Raw genomic sequence first — 15,766 nt, forward strand, 5'->3', positions numbered from 1 at the left:
TGATCTAGAATTATTGGTTATAGTCAATTAAAATGCCTAAAACATTTATACTAATTCACAAAGGAAAAAATAAGAAAATTGGCTTTACTTATTTTCATAAAGTTCTTTTTGTGGGTTAGTTCAATGTTACTTCTCACATGTATGAAAATGAAAAAAAAAAAACCCTTCTAAATAAATAATATTACTTAGAGCTCATCTGAAATATTTTTATATTTGGAAACTGACTCAACTCAACTCAGACTTGCTATAAAGGAGTCCGGTTCAAAATACCCGTTGGGAAGGGGCCAAAGCACAGCCACCAGATTTCTGTCGCCTGAATCTTTTATTACATTGGCTCATTAAAACTCCTTGTTTGTATTTGCATTTTACTCTTGGGCAATTTTACAGCACAGAATAGTGATAAGCTTGCAGGCTGATCCTACTCATTATATTTAATCATAACTGCAATAAGGAAGACTTGCATCATGCCTCTGTCTCAAACACACTGCAGTGATTTTAAAATAGAATTCATACCTTACAATAGCTTTGGCACATGCCTTCTCTTTCTCTTTTTTTTTCCAAGATGCTCTTGAAACATAAAATAAAGAGCATACAATAAACTTGGAGAGGTCCCCATTTTTAATTAGAATGTATGATTAGAACTAGGAAAAAGCCCTGCCTGAAAGCAAACATGTGGCCAGAAAAAGAGAGAAAGAGAAGGGATGAATATAAGGAAAGGCCTAGTTAATCTTCAATGGCTGCACCACAAGGCCTTATTTTAAGATATCCATCCTAGTGGGGCCAAGAAGACCTCCACGTTGTTTGGGGTTGGTCTCCTGCGTATTAAGGTTTATGTTATAGTTGAACAGAACCAAAGCTTCAATTTCTAGCATAAGTTACTAATTTTCTCATGCTAATGGAAACCACACATCAGCTCCTTGAGATTCCCAAAAGTAGCATCAGTTTTGCCACTAATTGCAGGAGCACTGAGGTGGTGGAGGAAGAAGGGGAGTGATTACAATAGCAAGAGTTGGGACAAGGCTCTTCGCCTCCCTAAGTGGTCCTCTAACTGAAAACATTTGAGACTTGCCCCTCCTGGCCTTGAGTTCTCATGAATTTTAAGAAATCGGATTCTCCCAGGAGCACCAGAGCATGATGAAATAATGGAACTCTGGCCTGGGAGATATGAGGAAGAAGGTCTGACTCAAACTTCAAACCCCAGCAGAAGGGAATTTGAGACATAACTATTTGATCTTCAGTCTCAACCTGACAAAATATTTCTCTTCAGGGCCAAAGGCACTCATCCTGGCTTCTTCAACAACTGATACTTTATGCATGAGAATATTCTAATGAATCTGACAAGCACAAATATAATAAATTGGTTTTCCATGAAACATAATTTTTCAAACAACCAGAGGATTTGGGGATGCTAAAAATTTCCCCTAAACTTTGGGGAAATCATCACAGGACTTTTTTTTCTCCCTTGGAGCCCATCTCAGGGCTTCCTAAGCCTAGTTACCAATGCATACAAATCAGCTTTGCTCAACAAAATTTGTTCTATGGATAAAGACAGAAATGCTGCAAAAAGGTTGAGGACCCCATTGCATGCCATACCTCGACTTGTGCATATGCAAAACACACATGCCCTGTGGATATTTTACTAAAATTATTTGCTGCAAAGCATGAACCAAGCAGGAAGCCGATGCACCATGAGTTGATTTCCAAGTCTTATTTGTGACTGATATGAGGTTAGAGAGCATTTCTGTTCTGGGTGGAGTGGTGAAATGAATGTTTATTGTTTAGGATTTAAAAGGTCCATTATCATGCAGACTCAGTAAGGTTCTGCCACACGAAACTGAGTGCCAGGCCAGCAGGCAACTGATTCAAGTGACAAGAGGTGAGATGTGACAGCGCTTCCAAGTTAATAAAGTATGTCCCAGCACTCGAAGGAAACCTAGCACAGTATGAGAGCAGATAGAATTTACTAATCAGGTCTACTGTTAACTCTAATTACAGACTTCTCCCAACTTACAAAATAAATGGATGCCTTAGCAATAAAGCAACTTTTTTGGTTTATTGAATCCTGGATTTCTACTGAATCCTCTTATAAACGAAAGTGAGATTTGATTTTTTAAAAACATCTAATCCCATTAATAGGGACTGTGAGCTATCTCCCTATGCAAGTGTCCACTTTTAACCTCGTTTTTAGTCTTGGCTACAGTGCCTGTCCAGGAGTCAGGAATAGTGATGCTTGGTTCTTTTTCCTCCAGACATTAGTAGTGGAGTCTTAAGCAAAACGGTTTCTTCATCTGCCTAGAAGGTGTTGGACAAGATCAGCTGATGCAACTGTGGAGGAATCAAAGACTCCTTTTGAGAATCACGTGAAAGTTCTCGATCCTCTCCCCAGAAAAATGCATGTACATATGTGCAGAGGACACGTGGCCAACAATAATGAGAATAAAGCAACAGAATCCTAATTAGGAATCCTGGATCTTGAGACTTTTGAACTGGATAATCTAAGGTAACTTTAAAACCTTCTTTGAGCTTTAAAACCATCTATGATTTTGGTTTTTTGATCAGCTTATATGTGGAGATAATGTTCTTTAGACATTAGACTTAGGTGCATTCTGGAGCTCTATTCTTGACTGACCAATGTAGATATTTTCCCCTTTATTCAGGTCAGCTGACTCTACACAGTATGAGCACGAAGAGATTTTGCTTTAAGTTAACATGTATTGTAGTACATCACATATCAATCTGTACCACCATAAAATAACTCACACTTACCTATATGAATAGGTAATAGGGCTTCCCCGGTAGCTCAGAGTAAAGCATCTGCCTGCAATGCGGGAGAGCTGGGTTTGATCCCTGGGTTGGGAAGATCCCCTGGAGAAGGAAATGGCAACCCACGCCAATATTCTTGCCTGGAAAATCCCATGGACAGAGGAGCCTGGTGGGCTATACTCCACAAGGTAGCAAAGAGTTGGCCACAACTGAGCGACTTCACTTTCACCTATATGAATAGATCAGAGGATGTAAAGCCTGGGCAGGTTGCATTCCACAAAGACTTACAGAGTGATGTCTCCAACTCTGGATATAATAAGACAGTGTTACACCAACCAACTTCCATTTCCATATACTGTCTGTGCCGGTCTATGCTGTGGAGTTCTGGCTTCCACCATTTTGACATCCAAAAATAACACATTTGACATCACATCTAAAATATTCTTTCAGTTTTTAAAATTATCATATAATGTTCTTTAAAATCCTCATGCCCATCCCTGAAATTGTCTCACCCTTGATAATATTACCCTGAATTTACCCTTAGAGAATGGATATCACCAACTATCATAGCTGAGGATCAAGGGAGATAGAGAGAGGGTCAGGATGAAGATGAGGCTCAGAGGTGAAATGAGGGGAAAGGATGGATTGGTATTTGTAGCTAAAGAGTTTTTATTTCAAGATCATTGAATCTATACACTTTTCTCTCAGTCCTCTTACCAAAATATGAATTCTAGAAATTTGTTTTCAGTCTCTGTAAAGTCCATATACGTGTAAATAGATCTATATTTTCCCACTCCCCCTCAAAAACCACCCTGAGGAAATCAGCCCAGAATTACTCTGAGAAATTTAATATGCCTAGTGATGACACTCACACAAAAGATAGAGCAGTAAATACTAAGTCAATCTGTGTCTGTCCCACATTGGAGCACTTATATTAGTTCTAGTATTGATGTCACCGGTCAAGAGACAGAGCAACATTGTTACAGGAGGGAAAGATACTTAAGATACGTAAAATCAAATCTATCCAGAGATGACCAAGATTTCTACAAATCAAGAAGAAAAATACAGCCCACTCAGTAGAAAAATGGAAAAGATACTTAAAGACACACTTCAAAAAACATCCAATAACCAATAAATAAAAGACAAAATACTTAATCTCAGTCATTAAATATACAAATTCACATCTAATTAAATACAACTATATGGCACCCCACTCCAGTACTCTTGCCTGGAAAATCCCATGGACGGAGGAGCCTGGTGGGCTGCAGTCCATGGGGCCGCTGAGAGCTGGACGCAACTCAGTGACTTCACTTTCACTTTTCACTTTCGTGCATTGGAGAAGGAAATGGCAACCCTACTCCAGTGTTCTTGCCTGGAGAATACCAGGGATGGCGGAGCCTGATGGGCTGCTGTCTATGGGGTCGCACAGAGTCGGACACAACTGAAGCGACTTAGCAGCAGCAGCAGCATCCACTAGAAGACGAAAATGGAAAAAGACTGACAACACCAAATGTTGCAAAGATGTGAAGCAGCTGGAACTTCCACACACTGCTTACAGGAAAGCTGAAGACACCTTTGGACCTACCAATTTCATTTCCAGTCAAGGACTCAAATGAATTGCTCACGCACGTACACCAAAAGTATGTACCAAAAAATGTGCATGGTAGCATTAGTCATGACAAGCCAACTGGAAACAACCCAAGTATTCATCAATCATAGAATGGATAAGCATATGAGAGTATATTCATGCAATGCCATATCAAATGATAAACGGCACTTACATGCAAAATGCTAGTGAATTTCACAAACATTATGTTAAGCAGAAGAGCCAGGCACAAAAGAATATAAATAGAAATCCATTTATATCAATTTCAAAACTAGGTTAAAATTTGGAATTTAAGGTGTGGTTACCTTTGGGGAAGATGGAAGGTGTGGAATTGAGATGAAATTCAAGAGAAGGGTGCTTCTGTGATTTTTCTATTTCTTAACAAGAGTCTTGGCATGGGTTTCACCCATGTAATCATTTTGTAATAACTCACTGTATACCTTTCTAAGTATATCAGACTTCGAAAAAAAAAAAAAAAACAAACTTGAAGGATGTAGAGGCTGTAAGTTTAGAGACATAGACTGATTCCGAAAGGTTTGAATCTTGGGTTTCTCATTAACAAACTGTGTGACCTTGGGCAATTTACGTGATTTCCCTGAGCCTTGATTTCTTTATTTTTAAAATGAAGACAATAATGTTTATTGGCTTTGTAATACTAATCAGAAAATTCCTGAAAATTACTTAGTCCATCAATCTAGTCCCTCTCCTCAGTTTACAAATGAATAAGCCAATATGATATGTTTTGGTCAGGATCCTGAGTTTAGGCTAATATTGGATAGCTCTAGCAGGCAAGAGCAGCTATGTACTGTGAACTGTAAGTGAACACAAAATGCCCCTTGGGTTATTTTGTTTGCTCCTTCCAAGCGTGTAGAAAACACAAGACAAAGCAGAAATTTCTCCTTCTCTCTGATTCTTGCTAAAGCCATGGCCCAGCTGGTCTCTACAGAGTGCCTCTGAAAAGAAAAAAAGATAACAAAATAAATCAAATAAGTAACTAATTCCCTTCCACAAATATTTACTGAGCATAGACTATAGGCCAAAGTATTCAACACATTAGAATTTCATCAGTAAGCAAGAGACAAGTATCTGTCTTCTAATTTATTCTAGCAGACCAAGGGCAGAGAGCAAAGGAATTGGACAGTTAAAATGAACATGATTAAACAATACAGTTTTTGAAAGTAATAGGTTCTTATAAAATGTAGCCTTTATTATTATTCAGATATGGTGAGGCTGAGGCTTCCCAGGTGGAGAGGTGGTAAAGAATCTGCCTGCCAGTGCAGGAGACACAGGAGAAGCGAGTTCAATCCCTGGGTCAGGAAGATTCCCTGGAGTAAGAAATGGCAACCCACTCCAGTATTCTTGTTTGAAAAATTCCATGGACAGAGGAGCCCGGTGGGCTACCTCTGCATGGGGTCACAAAGAGTCAGACACAACTGACCACACACGCACAAACGCACAAACAGTGAGGCCAACAGATTATGGGATGACTGCATTGGAAAGATAGTTGTTACACTCAGAAATTCCAATAGGAGGCGTACACCATCTCGTGGCAGGGATGGCGGGACAGACACAAGCTGAAGTACCAGGATTAGTCAGAGAAGCAAGGGGAAATGTGGGCAAGAGCCATCAACTTGGTTTCTGCAGGAAGTAACAGGCGAGACAGGCTAACCAAGTTTAGGATTGACTACTTTGAATAATTTCAACAGGTCCAAGAGCGTAAATGCCTGGCCCTGGGATGATCTGGGTGTGGGAATATTGTCCCAGAGTATAAGAGCTGTATCAAACAAAGAGCTGGGCCTATGGGTTCTGGATGGGTTGGCCTGTATATAAAAAATTCTTTCACAGGCCAGTCAGTTACTCTATTTAGGAATCAGCTAGCCCTGGTAGGGATAGTCTCTCCAGGGCTCACAAGACACCAGATGTCAAAGCATATGAAACATACGGTTAATACAATGCTCTGAAGAACAAAGATGGCAGGGCATGGAAAATAAGAATGAGAAGCAAAAACCATCACCAAATCTAGAATATTTATCAAACAAATCATGAAACAGGCATCCAAATTTTTGCTGAACTACCTTTATATGTTTCCTTTTGCTTTTTTATTTTGGTTTTTAGCTGTCCTTGCAGACTTAACTCCCCCATATGGGAAAAAAAAAAAAAAAAAGAGTCTTACATATGAAAGTTCAATCACATTTTACGATGAAGCACAATACTACAAGAGAGGGTGGTTTGTATCATCTAGGCACTTGTGTAGCATAGAAGCCATTCAGCCTGACATAAGCTTTAAGTCATCATTCTGCCAGAATAGCTATTTAAATTCTCTGCACACAAACATTAATCCCATGATCAGGTCAACACCCCTACCTGACCATGTGTAACTATAGCTCTACAAAGATGTAATAGAGAGGTGACAGACCAACTTATTTTTATGTACAGTTTGCTGTACACAGTCCTAAGTTACAAATGATGAAGGCAATACAAGGATTCTGGCATCAATCTTTGGTCTCTCCTCACTGGGAAATAATTATCTTCAGTTAGCATGGTTAAGAGACTACTTCTGATCCAGGTCTATGCTTAATCCTCTTCACTGTAAATCATCAAGAAATAGGAGCTCCTGGATGACCGTGGTAGAGACAACTTTGGTGAGGACAGGAAAGCAGAATGCAGGACTATTAAAAGTTGGCAAAGTTATCAGTGAGAGTTACGATTAATCCAAGAAATAAATGACAAGAAGGAAAACACTTTGCAAACATTTTTAAAACACTGCCATTTTACTCATAATCAAAGCAATCACAACCTATTCTAAGCACATAACACTTCTGAATAGATGGCAGCAGAGACTGGGGAGTTTTAAGAGGCCCCAGAGTGGTTAATGGGGGAATTAGCACAACTCAGAAAAGACATTAATTAGGTCAATCTGCAGTTTTGAACAACTTTAGCACCTTTCCAATGCTATTATTGAAATAATGACTCCAGTTACTCAACAGTAGACAAAGATTGGGCCTTTTAAAACTGGCTTTAAAAGGGAAGTCCGGAGAAAGAACTAAGTTAGAAAAACTACAATAAGAATTAATGGAATTGTGTTTGTGAATTCTAAAAGCAGGCACATGTGAAAGAATGAAATTTTTTTAAAGAACTCTTCAACACCAATTTTACAACTAAAGGGAAGAGAATGCCCAGTGATACTGAGACTAAAAAGAGAAATTATATGTGAAAATTCTCCAGAAAATAAATTGTGCCTTGTGTAGAGAGTATGAACCTGTCAGCAGTATTTAGGAGCAAGAAGCATCCCAATAACCTGTAGATTTTTAAATATTAATACTAGCACAAAGTTCCCCTCATCACAGTGAGGGGTCAAATTTTAGGTGCCACTCCTTCAAGCACTACAGAATCCAAGGTGCTTATGTAATGCCTCAGAACACGAAAAGGAGCTATCCCTTAATTTCACGGTGCCCAAGGCTGCTGGTGCTTTACTACTTACGATAATGAAGCATGGTCCACTACTATCTGTCAAGCAATTCTGATCCAGAAAAGGCAGAGCTGTCTTTACAGCAGTCCCCACCAATGACCACTGAAACCTTTGTAAGAATCCTATAATATCCGTCTATAGGGCCTCAGGTAGTAAGTGCAGAACTTTTGCCAGATAGTATGGTTTACAAACTGTGTAGTACAAATTAGGCTTGATTTGTTATGCAGAGCTTTGGAATTACATAATTCAAAATGCTACTTGTTTCAAAACACAAGATACTATAACCAAAAAATTCTTCCAAATTTGAAGAATCATTCAAATTATTGCTATTATACAATAATCAATTAAGTATCAAGAATTTATGTTCTCTTTTTTATGGAAAAATCAATGGCTTTGGTATATGTTGTCAATCAGTTGAGGATATGTTAATACATTTTCACTTACAATGATATAAAAATCAGAAATTCATTGTTAAGAGTTAAAATTTCTTCCTCTACACAATAATTGCTGAAAGTGACGTTAGCAGCATGACTTTAAAAAAAAAAAAAAGAAAGGCCAGGCATGTAACCTGATGCTGCCTGGTGGTCTAGCAGTGTGCCCTGGCCTGGGTTCAATCTTGTCTTGTTTTTCTGTGGAGGGGATGGGGAGCTTCCCTGGTGGCTCAGACAGTAAAGAATCTGCCTGCAATGCAAGAAACCCGGGTTAGATCCCTATGTCAGAAATATCCCCTGGGGAAGAGAATTGCTACCCACTCCAGTATTCTTGCCTGGAGAATCTCATGGACAGAGGAGCCTGACAGGCTACAGTCCATGGGGTTGCAAAGAGTTGGACAGGATTGGGCAACTAACACTTTCTCTTTTCACTTTCTTAAAAAAAAAAGAAAAAACATTGATTATTTTCCAGAATAACTGTCAAGTTACCATAAAAGTGATCCTTCATAAATGACAAGGCATGTTAACTGACTTGAGTTCCCCAGGATGGTTTTCCACTTCCTCCATATCTATTTCAAGATTTGATATGTGGAATTCCATATATTAGTTAATCAGTCAGAGAGGGATCATGGAAGTCTTTTAACATTTCCGGGAATGTTAGCACAAAATGGAATCTGGAATCTGTAGAGAGTCAGGGTTGAGGGCAAAGACATTTGACAATGTTCTTCCAGACTTACAAAAATATTGCAGTCATAAAGACTGGACAAAAGATTCTAAACTTCTTTAAAGGGACATAGTTGAAGAGTTTGGTTCCTTTCTAGAAGGGAAGAGAGACTTAACACTTATTTTATAGGCACCTTTAGTGTTAATTAAGGAAATTGTCAAGAGCAAGGGCTTTGTAGTCAATTTCTGTATAGCTCCGCTTTACTAATTACACTGTGTTTAAGATTAGCAATCAGTGCCTCAGTGCGCTCTTGCTCTGGACACCAGTGCATTGAATTGCGTGGTCAGGCAGATATAACAGCTCAGGAATCACAAGTACCAATTCCTGAAGGGTTCTGAATTCTAGCTTAGAATTGTATGAAGATAGAAGGACTTAATGAAAATGACTAAGCCACATGTAGTGTGAGAATTATGTTCCTTTTACTTCCACATATTTATACAATTAACTGTAGATAGCAAATAAGTGATTGGGCAATCAGTCTCCAGCTCTGCCTCACTATGGAACTGATGACGAGTCTTTAGCAAGAGTGATGAAGAGAATAATTCTGGCCGGGTCTGGATCCTCTTCAGAGCCTTGCGTTGCTCTCATCCTCCATTTTCCAGTATGTGCTAGTCTGATGCTCAAGTCAGTTATTGAGTTGCGGCTCTTTGTCACCCTCAGAGCTCTGTCTCTGGGGCAAGCAATATAAAAAGTACTCACTTAAGTAGAGACTCATAAAAATGTAAGTGAAACAAAAAGGAGAGGGAAGAAGCTGTTCCTCGTGAGCCAACACCACTACCAGGCTCCAGGCCAGTAGCCCACTGACCTTGAACTTGGTTCTCTCACTCCATCTTTGTTCTCAAGAGGGAGAGCCTCAAGAGACAAGAAAGGGGGCTTATACTTTTGAAGTATCTTTCAAAAGTTGTATCTTGCTCTTGCCAAATCCTGCTCAGAATCTGTATTCTCTGTGAAAAGTTAGCATTCTTTTTTAAACCATAGCAATGAGAATAGTCAAGCCTCTGGAGTTAAAGGAAAAAAAAAAAAAGGACACCATGATACTTTCTGTGTAATGCTAATAAATATCCCCCTACAATAACTGACCATAGAAATTACCAGCAGACCACATCTCATCCAAAACTGTGTGGATTACAATACTACAGATTCAAAACCCTTTGGAGTTAAAAAAAAAAAAAATATTTCAGAAAGTATCTTCATGCTTGGAAATCCAGAGTTATTAGGTTCCTTCAAGTATGTAAAATTGGGTAACTCTAGGAAGACAAAAAAGAGGACCACATTCTTTCTTTCTCCATGGCCTGGGCCTATCACAGATTCCTTTTCCTATTTCTTGACTGAAATTAATACTCATTACTTTGGGAGGTAATCATTTTTTTTCCCCTGAGGTGAGGGTGAGGTGAAGTCGCTCAGTCATGTCCGACTCTTTGCGACCCCATAATAACCATCTAAAGTCTAACCATGCGTTTGTCCTTTGTCAACTGCAAAAGTAAGGAATCACTGGAATGAGGTACCACATCTGAGTTCTAGCAATCAGTACCTGTTGAGGGATTAAAGGGCCCAGGAAGGATGACTGGCCATCTGAAGTATTTACATCCAAGATCTTGGGCAAGACTCTTTCCTGAAAAAAGTAATTCCTCTCATAGAACAGTGAGGAGCTTTCTACCTCTCTGTGCTGGGGTTGCCTCAGATAGTAACAATATAAGTAGCTCCTTGATTCAAACACTCCTTGTTGATTCAAGTTCTCATGATACCAGACGTTTGAAATTTTCAAAGGGAAATAATAATAATTTTTTTAAAAAGCTAAAATGTAATGACTATTTGCCATGTGCCAGGTACTTTGCAAAGCATTTTATGAACATTGTGCCACTTAATCCTTACTACAAACATAGGAGTAGGGAAGACGCTCCTAACACTCCACCATAATCCAGCACAGACACTGACAAATTAATTTAACAAACACTTAACCAGCCATGATGTCATGCAAGTATAGATGAGCTGAGCAGTCAATCACATTGTACAGGTGAGAAAACAGAGGCTTAGAGAAACTGAGTACCTCCCCAAGACACACAGCTAGAAAATAGCCAAGTCAGGATTGGAACACATATATTCCTGATTCCAAAGTCCGAGATCCTTTTTGTTTTTTGTGAACTATCCCATTGCGTCTTCCTGTGAGAGTGATCAGTTCCCTACCAAGAGGCTTTTTGTCACCATTAAGTTGCTGGATGACAAGGTATTTGTGAAGAAACCATGCTGACCATTAATGGCATCACCTGTGTGAACATTGGTTTTTTTTTTTTTTTTAATCTTTTGTATGTATCTTTTTGAAAAATAGTTTCAAGTTCTTTTCATTTTCTTCAGACTAAATTCCTTGGTTCTGGCCTCATGAATTCAAAATCCACTGGTCCCAATCTTGTGCTTGTACTCCAGTCACTTGAGGCACTTAAATATCCTTGGACTTTCCTCTTTTTTTGCTTTTGCTCAGGCTCTGCAAAAATCAGAAATATCCTCCAATCCTCTTTTAATGGTAAATTAAAGTTGACTCACTATAGTAGGCAGTAATTTGCTTAGAGCTCCTTTAAGGGTTAACTCAGTAAGTTACAGGTTCCCACTATTCTGCACACTCTTGCTTCTCAGCGATGGCTGAGCCAAGGCCAGCATGTCTATCAACTCATCAGCAACAAATCAGATTCCTTCCCAAATACAGAGACTATAGTCAAATAGTACTGAACACCATACCCAAAGGGTCCTGTTAAATGAGGGCTAGCAATACTGTACAGCTGAATGAAAGTAGAGGGCACCAGCAGAGACAAAGAGGGAACAGGGAGAAACACAGATAAGAGGGACTGGAGATTGTTTCAGCCAGAGTCCAGCTGCCTCAGGCCCTATTTGCTCACGAAGCCTGAGGTGTATTTTCATTCATGTGATCTTCATATTCTTTCAACAACCCCTTTTTCCCTGAGTTAGCTTGAGTAGGTCTCTTTTCATGGAAAACAAAGAGCCCTGCCTAGAGATCAGGTTTCTCTGCTCATTGTTCAGGATTTAAAATCTTCCTGGTTGGCATTCACTAACCGTTTTTTATTTCCACTTCAATTTCAGCACTATCCTACCTTCAATAAATGTCAATTACTCATATATCTTTCTCATCACTTTTCCTTCAGACCAAAGCCATTCATCTTTATCTCCCTCAGCACCCAGTAGAATCTGGCACATATTAGATTTTAAACAAACATTTATTGAACTGGGTAATGCCTGGTGATGTCAATAATCATCAACTAGGACTTGTGAAACTTCCCGTATTATACTTTCTTGATATTTACTGGGACACTTGAAGGGGAGAAGGGTGTGTGAAGGGTAAGATGGGAAGCCAACAATTCCGTTGAACTTGATACAACTCCTGGGGGCCTTGAGCAGCGTGTGGACAGTTACAATAAGCTGACTCAAGATGTTCTGGAGTACTAACAATTTCATCAGTGTGATGGAAACAAACCTTCATCTCACAATATCTGTAACCTGCATCCTTGATTTCTCAAGCAGAATTAACCTGGATATTAACCTTTTTTTTTTTTTTTTAAGAAAAAAAAAAGCCATTGTGTTGATTTTGATTCATTCAAAGAAGCCTCCCTAAAAAGTTTCATCTTGAAATTCATACACAGAGCAATCCTACAATATGTCATGAAAAAAAGCTTATAAAATTGTGGCTTTATGACAGATAACATAGCTCTGTAATATAAGTAGTATGTAGTAGTGCCCTTATCATGGTGAAATTCCTTTCTGGGAAATGTAAACCTTTGAATGATGATTAAGGGTACTGAAGAGAAGCATGCTTTGGATAAACTCTCAAGTTCATCAGTTGCCTGACAGGCATTGGCATGTATCTGGATCCCACAGGTCATTAGGGACAGAGTGTGCCTTGGTTCAGGGAGCTTATTTGGTTTATAGCTAAGCCATAAAGAATGGCCCTTAGCATATGAATCTAAGGAAACTCACTCATGGATATCTCACTCTATAATATGCCTCAGGATGACCCAAAGCCATGATTTTTAGCATTGAGTAGGCTCAGCTTCTTGGGTAAAGGCTATATTCAAATGTTTGCTGACAACTCTTGAGCACAGTAATAATAAGTAACATTTATCAGGTTATTACTAGATAACAGACTTTGTGTTAAGTACTTCCCCTTCATTACCTCTCTAATCCTCACAGCAACTGTGTAAAAGTATCCTGTGATCAAGTCTACTTTAGAACTGAGAAAAGCAAGGCTTACAAAGGTAAATAACTTGTCCAAGATCACAGTATTAAATCAGGATCAGGGTTGTGGACTAGAATCAAAGTATTTGAAATCCCGCACTTGACTCTCTTTAAAAAAAAAAAAAAAAAGTAACATTTTATTAATAGATAAGCAGTGATAGTGAAGTCATTCAGTTGTGTCCGACTCTTTGCAACCCCATAGACTGTAGATTGCCAGGCTCCTCCGTCCATGGGATTGTCCAGGCAAGAATACTGGAGTGGGTTGCCATTTACTTCTCCAGGGGATCTTCCCAACCCAGGGATCAAACCTGGTTCTCCCACATTGCAGGCAGTCTCATTATCATCTGAGCCACCAGGGAAGCCCACAATAAGCAGTACATGGAAGCTGCTGCTGCTGCTGCTGCTGCTGCTAAGTCGTGTCAGTCGTGTCCGACTCTGTGCGACCCCATAGACGGCAGCCCACCAGGCTCCGCCGTTCCTGGGATTCTCCAGGCAAGAACATTGGAGCGGGTTACCATTTCCTTCTCCAATGCATCAAAGTGAAAAGTCAAAGTGAAGTCACTCAGTCGTGTCTGACTCATAGCGACCCCATGGACTGCAGCCTACCAGGCTCCTCCGTCCATGGATTTTCCAGGCAGGAGTACTGGAGTGGGTCGCCATTGCCTTCTTGAATGCAGATTTTTTAACTAGATGATAGTATGATTTCATTTTGATAAAAATAAGCATGTATATAGAATAGGGTTTAAAAGTACTTACTATAAGCATTATAGTAATGATTTGTAGATAGTAAGAATTTTAATTCCATTCCAGAATGACATACTGTAACTGTTTAAAATGTCTCAAGATTCTTTTAATATGAACTCCTTTAATTCTTCTTTTGTAAATGACATTAATTTGTTGAGAAGACTAGGCTGGTTACCCTAAAAAATGTTCCATCTTTTGAATTTGCCTCATGGTGTCATTTAACTTGTTCCTTTATCCCTGTTAGTTGTGAATGAGAGATCAGAGATAGTAACAAGAGTTGTAACTTCAACCCAGAACCAATTAGAGATGTATCTTTAGATAAAATATTTAACTTTATTGAACCCCTGTTTTCTTCCTGCCATGCAGTTCAAACTCAACAAATACTAGCTAGCATTAGACAGCAGTCACACCAGAATAGTACACAGTAAATCACAATTTGTTTTTAAATTAGTTGATGATTGATTGATCATGGATAGAAAGAGAGCCTCTGATCAATATTAACCCTTACAATAATCTGCTTGCTTAAGGCAGGTGCTTAGTTTTTCAATTAATTCCACAGTATTAGAATAAAAAAGACTGTATCTCAAAATTTTAAAGCATAGACTGAAAGAAAATCAGGAGTAGTCAGCACTAGTTGAACTGCTGCCCATCCCCATGTATATGGGGCTATTAAATAGCAATAACATATTTCAAAAGATAAAATCATTTGAAGTACATTCTCAGACCACCATGAAGTGAAATTAGAAATGACTAACAAAGAAATCTGGAAACTTTGAAACTATGTGGAAATTAAACAATACACTCCAAAATAGTCAATAGGTCAAAAGGAAAAATCTCAAAGAAAATTTCACTGGAAATCACATAGAGTATTTTGAGATGAATAAAAATGAAGACTCTATGTATCAAAACTTATGGGATGCAGATAAAGCAACGCTTAGAGGAAAATTTATCCTTGTAAAAACTTGCATTATTAAAGAAGGAAAAAATAGAAGAAATAACTTAACCTTCTACTTTGAAACAGTAAAGGGAAAAAAAGAGCAAACTAAACTCCCCAAAAGAAAGAAATAATAAAAATTAGAGTAGGAATTAGTGAAATGAGAAAAGAAAAACAATAGAAACCATGATACCAAAAGCTGGTTCTTTGGAAAGACCAAAGTTAGCAGATTAGACTAATCAAGCAAAAAGAGAGAATACTCAAATCACTAAAATCAGGAAAGAAAGAATGAACACTGCATTTACAAAACTATAGAAAGTGGATTAGTGATTGATTACCTAGGGCCCAGGGATGACTTGGGAAAAATGAGGATTAACTGCTAATGGGTATAAGCTTTCTTCTTGAAGTGATGAGAATGTTCTATAACTGATTGTGGTGATGGTTGACAGCTAGATGAATATACCAAAAATTATGGAATGCTTTACATATGTGAAATGTAAAGTACATAAATTATATCTCAATAAGGCTGCAGCTGACAGAAGGGAGACAGAAAATGAGAGGAGAGTTAGAAGACTTGAAAGGAACAGCTCTTTCATGGGGTTTGCTATAAAAGGCCAGTGAAACAGGACAAAAGCTGGAGAGAAATGTGAGGTCAAGGTATGCCTACTTGCTAAGGAAAAGTTATTATATATGTCTTTACCTTAAGTAATGTCACAATGGGCAGTGATACAGGAGTGAGAGAGAGAGAGCACGCTCGCAAATAACCAGTAGGCAATGAGATCCACCGCACAAGTAGAGAAATTGGCCTGATGTATAAACACAACCTTGCAGGTTGACTCATCCATTGCAATGGGGC

The sequence above is a fragment of the Ovis aries genome, chromosome 2 (genome assembly GCF_016772045.2).
Source record: "Ovis aries strain OAR_USU_Benz2616 breed Rambouillet chromosome 2, ARS-UI_Ramb_v3.0, whole genome shotgun sequence".
NCBI classification, from domain to species: domain Eukaryota; kingdom Metazoa; phylum Chordata; class Mammalia; order Artiodactyla; family Bovidae; genus Ovis; species Ovis aries.